At 35.4% G+C, this 13,736-nt stretch overlaps 1 long non-coding RNA gene across 1 annotated transcript; it reads left to right on the top strand.

Annotated features, from left to right (window-relative positions):
* The first annotated feature begins 696 nt into the window (after positions 1-696).
* On the top strand, positions 697-13,080 carry LOC133096461 (uncharacterized). Its single transcript, XR_009701780.1, has 3 exons — positions 697-748; positions 4,745-4,824; positions 12,940-13,080. It is a non-coding gene; the product is annotated as an uncharacterized LOC133096461 (long non-coding RNA).
* Positions 13,081-13,736: the final 656 nt, after the last annotated feature.

Here is a 13,736-nt window from a genome sequence, read left to right as displayed (position 1 = left end):
ACTCAGAGTGAGAGGTGGTAGAAGCCGAGAGAAGAGCTTAGGATTCGGGTGGTAGGGGAGTGAAATTTTAGTTGAATCTTTGTCATCAAATCTTCTTTTGAAATTTTTTTACTTAGGACCACTATGTTCCTAAAAAATACCTTCCTAAAATCTTTTGGGAGGGATAACAATTATAAGCTAACTATTTCTGTGTCTTCATAATTATCCTGTGGTTAGAGAATGTTAAACAGCAGGAGAATCTCACTAAATCTCTGCTCAGGGAGATGGCTCAAGTTGTTCAGGCTGACTGGAGACAAATCAGAGTCAAAATTTTATTTTTATCCCATCCAAATTGTCCTATAAAATGTGTTGTCTTCCTCACTCTTTCTCACTTTTCCCCCTTCTTTTCCTCAAATTAAGATTTTTATGTGTAAATGGTGTCAAAAGAAAATTCAGGGTTTTACTTGATACGGATATTTTACTGGGTGAGAAACAAATTGTTCTTGAACAAGGAGGCTTCAAAACCAAAAGTGGTAAGAAGTTTGTTTCAGGGTTACAGTAAGGCTTATGGAGCATAAAAGAGGAAGTTCATAGAGCTTAATTCTCATTGGTTTGGACAAGCAGTTTACTTAGGCCATTGCTGATTGGCTACAATGTGCTGTGTCATCCTGACAAGGAAACTTCATTTACAGCTTAAGTGAGTATTTCAGGAAATGGACTTTTATGAGTTTTGCTAAGATCTGTGTGGGTCATTGGCTTGGAGGAAAAGGTAGGTCCTTGGCCTCTATTTTGATTTTTATACAATAAGGGATTATATTATTGTCCTACAGCTTCCTTTTTTATTTCTAGATTGGAATAATAAAGCATGGGGTAGTTTAAAAATTTGTTTCAATATTGAGGTATTTCCATGTAAATTGGTAAATACTTGACATAAGGAAAAAGCCTTGCTCTTGTTGTCCTGAGCTATCTTTGGTCAGAATTACAGTTCCCTTGGTAATGATATGACTCCCAAAGTGTAATATAGTTCTTAAAACTATGCAATAAATTTAGAGCTGGCAGAGAATTCCCTGGGTCTGGAGAGACATCTCCACTGAGAGAGACAGATTCCTGAAAAAAAGTTGACATATGGCTGCCTATTTCTACACGTATAGGCATGACTTTTGCCCAGAGAACTCATGCCTGGCAACTGTTTTTGACACATTGTGGCTGGTACCCTCCAACTCCCCATTTTCCATGGACTAACCTCATTATTGGAACAGTTGACTGCTCAAAAAATTCTCTAGGTTCTGGAGGGTGGGGATGGCATGGGGCTAGGTGGTTTTACAAAGTGGTGGCAATCTGCCACCTTTCCTAATTCTACCTACCTCATCAACCATTGGTCTTGGTTTTTGCCTGATCGCCTGACTACTTGATCCAGGTTTAATCAGTTAGTGCTTCACCTGTATACAAAGGCAAGTTGATGGACCATAAACCATTCACAGGTAGGCTGCCAAATTTTAATCTATGTGTAAAATTTATTTTTGTTTTCACTGAAGACGCATGCTGTTATGTTGCTGTTTGTCATACTGACTTTTTAACCAAACAGGTTGTAAAACATGATATAGGGCAGTTTATAATTTAAGGGGTAAGGAACATAGTGTCATAATAACTCAGAGCCAGACCTACATAGTATTTACTTGGGTTATCAGATAGTTTTGTCGGGTGCACAGGAGAAGAGAGCAGTTACATCAGGGAAAACAGCTCTGCTAAGCAACCAATAGTTCTACAGGATGATTGACTAAATAGCACAATAATTGGGGATCGTTTTTTATAACATATATTCTGCAATTTGCTATCTGTCAGTCAGTATTTGCCTCTTAACCCTTCCAAGTTGGAGAAAAAACAAGTCTAGTCTATTTATTCTAATCCCCTTCTTTTGGAAATGAGTATACTCACAGCCAGAGGGAATGGTAAAGCAATTGCCCAAACTCATTGTTTTCTTGGTCAACCTAGGCAGACTGCCAATTATGAAACCATGGAAATGTTAAAAAAAAAAAAAAAAAAAGTCTAGATATTCATTCCCAGAGCTGAAATTGTTAGCATATCTGAAGCATCTGTATTGGTGGTAACTGTCAAACTTTGCATTGCAAAATTCAAAGCCAGAACTTGAGTGGGATATTAAATATGAGGATTCTGTTCTCAAGCACTGTAAAAAGTAAAAAAGAAACTAAATGCCCTAACGCAAATATATTGCACTGACATTTGAAACTCTTACAATAGATTTTATTTATTATGCTTTTTAAAAACAGAGAACTAGAAATACACATTTCATTTTGCAAGGTGAGATATAGTCTCTCTATGACAATAAAAATGTAAAAATAAGGTATTTTATGTATTGAAATCCCAATGAATTTGAAATTTGCAAATGATCTCTTTCAGAGGACCTCAGGACAATAGTTTAAAAACCTCTGGTGACTATATAATGATTCATATCCAGAAAGTGCTTCAAAATTGTTAAACACTGATGGTTTGTAATACAAGTTGAAATAGTCCATATTGAAATGACCTCTGGTGAATTGGACTGGGGCTGAAAAAACTGTTTTGCCAGGGATCATGTTAAGTGAGTGCTAGCAAGCAGAGAGACAGGTGTTTCCTGTTCCCAACCACATGGCATAACCATATAGATTAGCTGCAGGGAATCTAGCCAGAATATTTTTTTAAAACGTAATTCAATTTATCACCACTCATATAGAAATTGGTTTAGGTTTAAATTATATTCTAAATAATTTGGAACTCGTAATTAAGATTTATATGCTTTTTTTTATTCCTAATATAGCAATACAGTACAATATCCCAGAATCATAAATGATAATAACAGGATGGGCTCTTGAACTATCTCACTCAAACTCTGTTAATATAAGTATTCTCTCTACTCTTGCCCTGGAAGATAGGCCACCATCCTCTGCTTGAACACTTCCAGTGTAGGGAAGGGAGGAGGAGAAATTCAAAGATGATTGAGATAGACAAATTCACTCTTTTAGACACCTCTGAGGCTACTGTTTATTGCTGATTGTTCAGATATTTAAACTAGAGTTAAAACATTAAGTGCTGCATATGCAAAATGAGAAAACATCTTATTTATACATCCTGCCTCTTTAAGTTGAGCATATATTAAATATATTAATGCCAACTTGGATTACCACACAATATTGCTTTTACATTCCTCAAAGAATTTTGTTATGTCTAACGGAACACTAAATTGGAAGGGGTGTTTTCTAGGCATAACACTAACAATGACATGCAGTGATTAAGTGTTATCTGTATATCTGTAGCTCTTATTCCCACGGAACACAGCCATCAATACACTATGGGATGTTGGGCATTGCAGGGCCCTTAAGGAAGAGAATTTCCAGATTCTGTATCACTGCCCTGCCACATACTATAGTAAATCATCTGATTAGGTGTGTAAAAGAGTGACAGAATGAAAGAGGTTGACTGAGTTTTGTGGCACCCCATTGGGTTATAGAGGGGGTAGTCTCGGGGTGTCACAGAGGAGAGAATGACATAGGGAATTTCTAAAATAGCATTTGCTACGGGTTGAAGACTGTGGAAATGATGGTCCCCCAAAGGAGCAGATTCCCCCCCCCACCCCATATTCTCTTCTTATTAAGAACTAAAAAAGTAATTACAACACTATATTATCTGGGGTGCTATGAAGGCTCTAAGAAAGATGCATAGGTCTTATGCATAAATCTAGTGATGGGACAGCACAGGTCAGTGTTCTAGTTTGTGGGAGTCGGAGACTCATGAGTCAAATCCCAGCACCACTACTTCAGTCCCGGACCTCTGGACAATTTATTCAGCTTCTCTGTGCCTCAATTTCTCCATCTATAAAACAGAGATAATAATCTGTAGTAAACAGAGTTGAGGTGATGAGTAAATGAGTAAACTCTGGCACAGAGTTTTCACTTGGTGAATGTATTGTTATTTTTATTATTATAAAAATATTCTTAAACGTCATTAAGGGTGTTCTATGTGTTTTGTTTAGTTTCCACTTATAAGGGAACATATATTTCTGGCTCTCTACTCTGTGTGTAACTCTGGCTATGAAACCCTAAATGATGGTGAGTATTTCGGTGGAAGAGGCAGAGATTTCCTTCTTTCCTCTTCTGTCTCTCTCTCTCCCCCTCTACCTTGCGCCCATCCTCTGCTCCCCCCTCTTTATTCTTGCTGAGTCCTCAGTTTAGTGGGACCTCACATTTAAGGACTGAGGATCTGCCCACACAGGTAGTAATTTCCTGGGCTGCAGGCTGAAAGCACAAAGACTGGCATGTGGTGGCTGGGACTTCCTCCACTCTGGACAGATGTGAGCATAATTTTGGCCAAAAGGCAAGGGGTTGGGAAAGGGAGAGATTTCTCACGGCAGTGCTTTGCTGGTGTCTTTCAAGAGGGAAAAAAGATTATACCTCTAGGTTAAAAAGCAAGACTAAACCACAGTTATGTACTTTTGAAAGATTCCTAAATCTGTATTGGCATTATTTTTAAAACATTAAACTTCAAAGAAATAACCAAAGAATTTCTCCTGACCTCATACTACATATAGTCCATTAAAATTTCAATTTGTAAAACATATTTCAAATGGTTATTCTCAGGAGAATATGCCTCAGTAAAGACCAGACACATGGAATATTTCAACTGTGTGGGGCTCTTCATTTTTTTTTTCTTTTTCTTCACATACAGGGTAGGACTTCTAGATGAATAAAGATATGGTGTGTGTATTTTCCAGGACTAAATTATCTTTGAGCTGTGATCAAGCATGAGAAATTTCCACCCTGAGGAAAAATATTTGAAGGTTGCAAAATGAATGTAAGTTCATGGGTAACACTACTTTTCTACTGTAAACATACTGAATTTCAAATATATTTTCAATGGAAAATACCCAGGAATTCCTAAGTTATGTATTTTCTGGGAATATATAGATTGGTGATCTTCATATAAATTTCAGTGTGGCAAAACCTTCAGAGATTTTCTAGTCCAAAGTTCCCATTCTGCAGATAAGTAAACAAAGACCTAAATGTATTCTAACTTTGTGACAGAAAATAGCTTTGTGTTTGACTGCTAACTAAAGCCAACTGCTAGTGCCTGTGTGCAAAGTTCTTTTGGGAAAGATTAAGAGGTTAAGTTCAGATTCAGCTGGAAAAGGTGCTGTGATCCATTAGCATCTGCCCCAGACTCAGGATCAGGTATAAGAAAGCAAGAATGTCATGTGGTTGATGATGGTAGTTGCTGATTACCAACAGCAGAGCCTTTAAAATCAGTTAAGGTCAGGCAATGGGTCACGGTGCTGCTTCTGCTTTTCAAGTAAGTGTAGACTCATTTCTTAACATTTCTGCACGTCAATTTCCTCATCAATCAAGTAGGAATAAATTATTTATTGGGAAGAGATTTATTGATATAACCAGAGCTTTCTCTACAGTCCTAGATTTACGTTTCAGAATCAATGATCCTTTACTTCATATTGGCTGACCTCTTCTCCAGGCTGGATTTGGTAGCCCATGACTATGATAGTGAAAAAGACACTTGAGGGAAGCTGTGAAAAATTTGGTATGACCAAATATACCAAGAAAATGAAGAGCATTGAGCAAAAGTCACATGGAAGGAAAACATGAGGAATATCACTATATATGAATGTAAATACTGCTTATAAGAAATCTGAAGAGCCATATAAAGGCCACCTCTGTGGAGCTTCCCCCAAGAGCAGGTTGGAGAAATAATGGCCATATCAAGCCTATCAGAGGGTGGCTGTATTTTGTGCTGGAAAAACAACACTTCCATAAGAACTGCAAATTGGTGTCACTGAGTGAGAAAAGTTGGAAGACTGTAGGTAAGCCAGGACCAGGATAACAAGCATGACAGTGGGAGCTGTGCTGTCAACAGTCTTGATGATGTGAAACAAAATGGTGGCATCAAAATAGAAACTTCTCTCCCTTTAAAGCTATAGATAAAATTTGAAAGTACATATCTTACCTATAGGTTTATAGATAAAATATGGACTTATCTGCTTCTGTGGACCATGCATATGAGAAAATGTGCAACACTAAAGAAAAGTCTTTCAACATGCTGTGGTTAGTATGAGTATCATCTTTGTGGCTATCTTTGGTAACACAGATAATTTCCAATAAATGTTGGGTTTTTAATAATGAAAATTGTTTCAGTGGTCAGCTTATACTTGATCCTGTTTTCCTGTTTCTAAGCTGTGGTATAAGAACTAGATTGTAAAAAGTAGTTGTTGTGAGAGTTGTGAAGATGGAGAATTTATAAAATGACCAAGTGCAAAGGAAATCTACGGTTGAGAGAGAGGTGTAATCATATCCTCTTAACCTGGGGAGAAAGTGAAATGCGGACAGGCCATAATAATGTTACTAGAACTGCTCAAGTCCAAAAAATTCCACAAGAAAGACAAGACAATTTTTAGAGCTGAAGAGAACATTTAAAATGTTACTGACTATTTTAAACACACTTGTATAAAACACATTCGTTCATGTTTGACTTGGCAGGTGAAATTGATATTTTTGTGTCACATGAGACTTTCTATTCTAACCTACATAAGTATTTATTATTATTAGTTTTAAATATTTATTAAGTACCTACTCTATGCCAGGCACTGATAATTTCTTTCAACTATTTTTGATGATTAGGAAAAATAAATTTATGGCACCTGAGAGGGTAACTCCTCACTGAAGGGTAGCTATTATTTTTCCCACATCCAAACTGTTAGGAAGGGATAGAGTATGAACTGGAATCAAGCCTGCGCTCTTTTTTCTACTATGCTATGTTTGAATTTCTGAAAGCCAGTCATATTATCTTAATAGTCTCTTGATGGATGACTTATTTTTACCTTTCATTTTTTTTCCCATCCCCGATTCTTATTTTTCCACTTTTCTATATTATTGCAGTCCCCCCCAAATAATCCACTACTTATTTTCATAATAAAAGCTACATTAATAGGTGTTATTGTCTTTATTACCTCATAGCAGATTAAAGGAAATTAGATACTAATGGCAGAAACTCATGTTTATTATGAGAGTAGGAAACACACACACACACACACCTGGTAATACCCTATTGTCTTATTTTTAATGTAGGCCATTAACTGGTAAAACTTCTATAATATTTATCACTTATGTTGTATCATATATTATGGCATATATTAAACTATCAAAAGATGGCATTAGTCTTGAAGTTCCCTTTAAAAATGATTTAGGGGGGTTGAGTGTATGGTGATGTATGGTAAGTAGACTTTTGGTGATGATCACTTTGTAATGAACACAGATGTCGAATCATAACGTCAGCACCGGAAACTTACATAATGTCATATACCAAGTTTACCTCAATTAAAAAAATAAATAAGGTTTAAATATGCTATCAGTACAATGTGTTTGTAAATGAATAAATATAAATCGGTCATTATATGGTGACTGAAGATCTGGTTAGTGTGTAAACAACTGGACAGAATAGACTCTCAGAGTAAGGGAAGATATTTTAAACAGAAAAGACTTAAATTTTACTGTGCAAACGCTTTTGAGTTTAATTAGGTCCCATTTGTTTGTTTTTACTTCCATTACTCTAGGAGACTGATAGAAAAAGATACTGCTTCAATTTATGTCAAAGAGTGTTCTTCCTATGTTTTCCTCTAAGAGTTTTATAGAATCAGGTCTTACATTTAGTTCTTTAATCCATTTTGAGTTTATTTTTGTGTATGGTGTTAAAGAATATTCTAATTTCATTCCTATACATGTAGCTGTCCAGTTTTCCTAGCACCACTTATTGAAGAGACAGCTTTTCTTCATTGTAGAGTCTTGCCTCCTTTGTCATAGATTAATTGACCATAGGTGCATGGGTTTACAAAATGAAAAGACAGCCCACAAAATGGGAGAAAATATTTTCAAACGATGCCAATGATAAGGGATTAATCTCCAAAACATATCAATATCAAAAAAAAAACCCCAACCCAATCAAAATATAGGCAGAAGACCTAAATACACATTTCTCCAAAGAAGACATACAGATGTTCCAAAATCATATGAAAAGATGCTCAACATTGCTAATTATTAGAGAAATGCAAATCAAACTAACAATGAGATGTCACCTCACACTGGTCAGAATGGCCATCATCAAAATGTCTACAAACAATAAATGCTGGAGAGGATGTGGTTAAAAGGAAACCCTCGTACACTGTTGGTGGGAATGTAAATTGGTACAGCCACTATGGAGAACAGGATGAAGGTTCCTTAAAAAACTAAAAATTAGAGCTACCATATGATCCAGCAATCCCACTCCTGGGCCAATATCTGGAGAAAACCATACTTCGAAATTATACATGCACCACAATGTTCATTGCAGCGCTGTTTACAATAGCCAAAACATGGAAGCAACCTAAATGTCCATTGACAGAGGAATGGATAAAGAAGATGTGGTACATATACACAAGGGAATATTACTCAGCCATTAAAAAGAATGAAATTACACCATTTGCAGCAGCATGGATGGACCTATCTTATGTTACCTTACTTATCATACTAAGTCAGTCAGACAGAGAAAGACTATGATATTGCTTATATGCAGAACCTAAAAAAAAAATGATACAAATGAACTTATCTAAAAAACAGAAACAGACTCACAGACTTAGAAAACCAACTTACGGTTACCAAAGGGGAAAGGATGGGGGGAGGGATCAACTGGGAGTTTGGGATTGACATATATACACTACTATATTTTAAATAGATAACCAATAAGGACCTACTGTATAGCATAGGGAACTCTGCTAAATATTCTGTAATAACCTAAGTGGGAAAAGAATTTTTAAAAGAATAGATTACATGTATACGTATAACTGAATCACTTTGCTGTACACCTGAAACTAACACAACATTGTAAATCAACTATATTCCAATATAAAATAAAAGTTTAGAAAAGATTTAGATTTTATACTATAGTCCCATAGTTTTGTATTGTCAACAAGATAGCTTGCTTCAAACTGGAGGACCAAACATTATTTTACCCAGGAAGGCAAGTGGATGTTTATGAGGAAGCCAGCATGCAAAATCCTGTGTTATTTCCATTAAAGGGAATATTGTCCTGCCTAAGGTTCTTCTTCTTTTTTTAATATTCAAAAACTATCCCTTAAACACTACCATTGTCCAACTCTTTATTTTCAGAAAATAATCATATATGAGAATCGAAAGAAAAATATGTGCTGTATGTTAGTTTCCTCAGTGAAAGCTGTCATGTGCAAACCTCATTAATCTCATTATTCATTTAATGGGCACTTATAGTTACCTTAGTTGTTTTTGTTTGGATTTGTTTTACTATGAATAAACTCTTTTTGGATGGATTAGATTAAAAACGCTAATATGAACTGGACGAAAAAGACAGAAATGTAGAGCATCTTCCTCCCATACATGGAAGGAAGCTAGACATACAGTCATATTCCTATATTATATATGGCATATGTTTATATTATTCAGTTTTATGATGGTTATTTTTATTTAAATCTGAAATTACTATATGACTTTTAAAAATTAAAAATATAAAAAGGGAAGAGAACAATAATCCTAAGTCCACCACTCCAAAGTAATTATTAATATTTTTTTTTCTTTTGTTGCTTTTCATCAATGGACTGCACAGTGTGTCAAATTTTCACTTAACATTATACCATTAGCATTATCTCATCTCCTAAAAGTTCTTTGAAAATGTATTATCCCCTTTTTGTCTATAACAAATGAAATTTAGTCATTCTATTATTAGACCTAGAGTTCTAGGTTTTGTTATTGCAAGCAGATTTATATTAGCTAAAAATAAAAACATCTCTATATAAAATTTTATATACACTTATCGTTGATAACTCACTTAGAATAAATTCCTTGAAGCAGAATTGCAGGGTACTAAATGATGATCATTTCTAAGGCTTCTGATACATTCAGTTTTTGTGTGGTCAACTGCTAGAATGCAGATTTGCTTTAATTCTATTTCCTTCTAGCTTGTTTTCACAATTTATACCTAAATCCTGAACAAGTCTAGATTTTGCTGCTCTTGTTATTATTTTTATAGAAGATGAGACTATTAACCTTGTATTTTCCTAAGTTATCACATGGTACGATTCATTTTTAAAATATGCTTTTTAGGTAAGATACTAATGTATCATAGCCAGAAAATACTGGGATTCTGAATACTCTATGTATATTTTTGCTGATATCCATTATCCAGAAAACTCTTGTGGAAATAGTTCTCTCAGTTTATTAAAGGAAGCAAAAGGGCAAGTTCATTTCTGGAAGATCTGTTCAGGGATGCAGAGGCCTAGTGCAGAATGAACAAATATTTGTTGAAGTTTGTAAATAAATAGTTGTTGAACTGAATGCTATGTAAAACTTATGAATCAAAAGCTCTCCCAGGATGGTTTGTGGATCGCCATTAATTTTCTTATTACGACATAAAAAATAGAGGACATTTACTGAAATATTTGAATTTAAAGGATCAGAAGTTGATACAACTGAACTAATCAGAAGTTGGTCCTGATCCCATGGAGGCACAGAACCACTCTTTGCCACTTTTTATTTTCCCATTATTGGCCTGTTATCTGTTCTGTCATCTAGTATCAACTGTCACTCAGAAAACTGACACTACACCCTTATCTGGACCTTTAAGGAAATCATACTTGGTGGCTTTGTTGTCTGTGCAAATGCAGAAGTTGTTGAAAAATCATATAACCCATGTAATTAGGATGACATTGTAGTAAACACACAAGAGAGACCTGGGTTACAATTTCCTGATTCTCCAAAAAACAATTTCTTTTGTTGTCTTGCTGTTTTCAAGTCACCTTATTCTTAAAAGCTATATTCTCAAAATACTTAAACCCTGTAAATTCTCAGTGGTTAACTATAGCTGTAGGGGAAATTATGCATTGGAATAAATTTCAATAAAATCTCATAGGCAAAATTTGGTCAGTTCATTTTAGATCAATTCCAGAAAGGATGAATATTTTTGTGTGTGCAGTTCCAGATAATTTCACCATAGACATCATCTCTGAGAGCTTAGGATTTATGCTGATTTTTATTATAGTCATAATGAATCTGTCATATTGCTACTAGAACTGACACAGGGCACGTTAATAGTCTGAGCAAACTGTATTCTTAAAATAACAACAATAATAATAATAGTAATTCTATTTGTTGAAGGTTAAATTAATTGCTCATAGAAAAATATTACGAGAGACTTTGCCTCAATTGTCTCTACTCATTATGAGCCTTTTATTCAACAATGTTTTTTTGGTGTGACTGAGCTGGATGTTGAATAGAGTAATGGTAACAATGCCTATAAGTAACTGAGGCACTACTATGTGTCAAACCCTTCACAATTAAAATTAACAAAAACTCTGTATGTTCGACATTAGCAACCTATTTCTCATATTAGGAAAACATGCTAAAACAATTAAGTAATGTGCCTAAATCCCAAGGCTTATAAGTAACAGAATCAGGATTTCAAACCCAGATTTGAACGCCTCAAAAGTCCTGCTCTTTTCCACTATGATACATTATCTTTACTTGATGAAAAGGATCCCGGCAATGTTGAATCAGAACTTAGTTTAAGTAACACACATGTGACATCAGTGCTTGATGTGAGAAGTATCATGTATTTTCTATGTGAAGTTAATGCATTGCAACAGCTGGAAAGTCACATCATATTTCTGTGAGACTCCAGACCCAGAGTGCCGAGGAATTCTTGCATCTGTGTCAGTTGTTATGAAACCACAGAGCACGTGAGCCACAGGGCTAACAGCCTCACTCTTTGCCTATAATAATACAGTTAAAGAATATTGGTCCAAAATTTGTCTCCACACAAAATAATCTATGTGTAACCCTAGTTCTGTGTTTCCTCTCTCAACTATTTATAGAAAGATTTTTTTCTTTTGGCTATATATCTTTTGTTAAATGCTTACAGTATAGTAATACATAAAACAACTTGAATAAAGTTTGTGACATGATCTTAGAAACATGATTTATGTCTATGGAGTTGCCTTATCATGGCTGGTGGCTTGTAGCAATCAAAAAATTGTCAAAATCAGGTTGCCATTATACTACCAGTTTAAAGACAAAAATTTAGCCTAAAAAATATACATAACATGGCTTAGTAGTATAGACACAGCCATAGTATTCTCAGTCTAGGCTGAATTGCCTTAAATTGGTAAACAGGTTCTTCTTGCTTTTATTTTTTACTTTTTAAATAATTCTACATTTCTTATTATATTAAAAAAATATAAGCATAATGAATATTTATTGTAAATGAACAAAAAATTCAATATGTAATTATAAAGTTCCCCTGCCCCCCAATACTCTCAGCCCCCAGCCCAAATGGTATCTTGTGATATATGCTATTTTTAAATTTGTTCGTATAATGCACTGAGGCAAATTCCAAGTACTAATTTATCTCCATTTTCTTTAACAGCATCATAAAATTTCAAAGGGTTCAATCAAACGAATTTTCAAAAAATAAGTCTTCTGTTACGAATAATGATGTTGGTCAGAACTCTTAGTTACAAAAGACAGAAATCAATTTGTAACAACTTAATCAATAATAAGTAACGTATTGGACATATATTGTGGTAGCACAGAGAACTGAAAGAAAAACTAAACCACCAAACCTCAGACTAGACAGCTCCAAAGTCAGACCAGTTCAAACCAGGCAACAAATGTCTGTAAGATTTTGTCTATCCCTGGTTTCTATTTCTTCCCGTGAGTCATCTTCATTATCTTAACCATAGATGGACTTCTCCACGAGATGGGGGTGGAAACAGCCATCTGCATCTCTGTCCTCAAACACTCTCACCTCTGAAGCTAGGGAAAGGGGACTATCTCTGCTGTTTAAAAAAATTCTTTCAGGGCTTCCCTGATGGCGCAGTGGTTGAGAATCTGCCTGCCAATGCAGGGAACACGGGTTCGAGCCCTGGTCTGGGAAGATCCCACATGCCGTGCAGCAGCTGGGCCCGTGAGCCACAACTACTGAGCCTGCGCGTCTGGAGCCTGTGCTCTGCAAGAAGAGAGGCCGCGATAGTGAGAGGCCCGCGCACCGCGATGAAGAGTGGCCCCCGCTCGCCGCAACTGGAGAAAGCCCTCGCACAGAAACGAAGACCCAACACAGCCATAAATAAATAAATAAAATAAAATTAAAAAAAAAAAAAACATCCTGTGTCTGTTATCTGCAATTATTACTGTAATGTTACAACATGATGTATGTGTTCTCTGCAGTCACAATATATTAAAATGTAATTCTGACGAGATTATTTCTACATAATCATCAAATCCACCATTTAATCAACCTGTTGCTTGTTATTTAAGATTAATTAAAAGGCAGATGACTGCATGCCCAGTTTATTGAGTGTATGACAAGTCAGCTCCTCAACTGGTTTAAAGCACTGAATAAACTTTTTTTTTTGAAAATTAACAGTTTAAAATCTTTAATCTAGCCTTCCTTCCAGAAACACTCACTGAACATATACTAAGTGTGAGGCCCTGATCCAGGTGCTAGAAATAGAGCTGTTTATAAGACAAATCCTTGTTATCCTTGAGCTTATATTATAATTAGAGGAGTCAATAAATACAGAAATATGCAAATCAATATCAGATATTGAAAAGAGTTATTAAGAAAGTACAGATACTAGAATAAAGCAAGAGAGTAATGGCGTACAAGGAGCTGATATCTTAGGCGTGGTGCCCAGGTCAGCT

The sequence above is a fragment of the Eubalaena glacialis genome, chromosome 8 (genome assembly GCF_028564815.1).
Source record: "Eubalaena glacialis isolate mEubGla1 chromosome 8, mEubGla1.1.hap2.+ XY, whole genome shotgun sequence".
Lineage (NCBI taxonomy): Eukaryota > Metazoa > Chordata > Mammalia > Artiodactyla > Balaenidae > Eubalaena > Eubalaena glacialis.
Note: the sequence above shows the minus strand (reverse complement) of the source record. Positions and strands in the feature narration are given on the sequence as shown.